The 1,818-nt window shown below is 38.2% G+C and overlaps 1 protein-coding gene across 1 annotated transcript in view; it reads right to left on the bottom strand.

Moving 5' to 3' along the window:
* Nucleotides 1–1,818, bottom strand: part of LOC112823825 (AGBL carboxypeptidase 4) — a 1,550,619-nt gene that overhangs the window by 1,273,151 nt on the left and 275,650 nt on the right. The gene's annotated exons all lie outside the window — the stretch shown is intronic.

Below are 1,818 nucleotides of genomic sequence, written 5' to 3'. Positions count from 1 at the left end.
CCCTAAATCACTAGTGTATGGCTTTGTTCTAGTCTCCTGCCTGATCATATTCTCTCCCTTTTCTCTTTTTTTTTTTAAATCTTCTTTCTTTTTTCAAACAACTTCTTATCTTATCAAGTCCTTTTATAAAATCTTTTATAATTTTCATCCTGACAGTCATCTTCCATCCCTTCATTGTATCAACCCTTATTTTGTACATATATGTCTTTCTTCCTTTAAAATTTTAGGAGGAACTTTTTTCTAACAGACCAAAATACGCCCAAAATCTAGTGTGTGGCACTGATCTATGCACTAGCCTGATCATATTTGATCACATTCTGCTTTTTTTGTATTGTTCTGTTTTTGTTTTTATCCTTTTTTTTTCCTTTTTTTTCTCTCTTTCTTTTTTCTCTCTTTCCCTTTCTTTTCTCCTGGTTTCAGGTCTTTTCTGATTTGTATACAGTATATTTGCTGGGGACGTTGTAAACCTCTTAGCATTTTGTTCTCTCATTCATCTATTCTCCTCTGGACAAAATGACAAGACGAAAGAAATCACCTCAGCAAAAAGAACAAGAGGTAGTACCGTCAGCCATGGACCTACTCAATACGGACATTAGTACGATGTCGGACCTAGAGTTCAGAATCATGACTTTAAAGATACTAGCTGGGCTTGAAAAAAGCGTGGAAGTTATTAGAGAAACCCTTTCTGGAGAAATAAAAGAACTAAAATCTAACCAAATCGAAATCAAAAAGGCTATTGATGAGGTGCAATCAAAAATGGGGGCACTAACTGCTAGGATAAATGAGGCAGAAGAGAGAATCAGCGATATAGAAGACCAAATGATGGAAAATAAAGAGGCTGAGAAAAAGAGAGAGAAACAATTACAGGATCACGAGGGCAGAATTCGAGAGATAAGTGATACGATAAGACGAAACAACATTAGAATAATTGGGATCCCAGAAGAAGAAGAAGAGAGAGAGAGGGGGGCAGAAGGTATATTGGAGCAAATTATAGCAGAAAACTTCCCTAATGTGAGGAAGGAAACAGGCATTAAAATCCAGGAGGCACAGAGAACCCCTCTCAAAATCAATAAAAATAGGTCAACACCCCGACATCTAATAGTAAAACTTACGAGTCTCAGAGACAAAGAGAAAATCCTGAAAGCAGCTCGGAAGAAGAGATATGTAACCTACAATGGTAGAAACATTAGATTGGCAACAGACCGAGCCACAGAGACCTGGCAGGCCAGAAAGGACTGGCAAGATATCTTCAGAGCACTAAACGAGAAAAATATGCAGCCAAGAATACTATATCCAGCCAGGCTGTCATTGAAAATAGAAGGAGAGATAAAAAGCTTCCAGAACAAACAAAAACTAAAGGAATTTGCAAACACGAAACCAGCCCTCCAAGAAATATTGAGAGGGGTCCTCTAAGCAAAGAGAGAACCTAAAAGCAGCAAAGAGCAGAAACGAACACAGACAACAGACAGTTAACAGTCACCTTACAGGTAATACAATGGCACTAAATTCATACCTTTCAATAGTTACCCTGCATGTAAATGGGCTAAATGCCCCAATCAAAAGCCACAGGCTATCAGATTGGATTAAAAAACAAGACCCATCCATATGCTGTCTGCAAGAGACTCATTTTAGACCCAAAGACACCCCCAGATTGAAAGTGAGGGGGTGGAAAACCATTTACCATGCTAATGGACACCAAAAGAAAGCTGGGGTGGCAATCCTTATATCAGACAAACTAGATTTTAAAACAAAGACTGTAATAAGAGATGAGGAAGGACACTATATCCTACTTAAAGGGTCTATCCAACAAGAAGATCT

Source organism: Callorhinus ursinus, unplaced genomic scaffold (assembly GCF_003265705.2).
Source record: "Callorhinus ursinus isolate GAN/ISIS: 27379988/994484 unplaced genomic scaffold, GSC_fseal_2.0 scaffold9, whole genome shotgun sequence".
In the NCBI taxonomy this organism is placed as follows: Eukaryota; Metazoa; Chordata; class Mammalia; order Carnivora; family Otariidae; genus Callorhinus; species Callorhinus ursinus.
The sequence above is the reverse complement of the archived record's forward strand: the minus strand, read 5'-3'. Positions and strand labels throughout refer to the sequence as shown.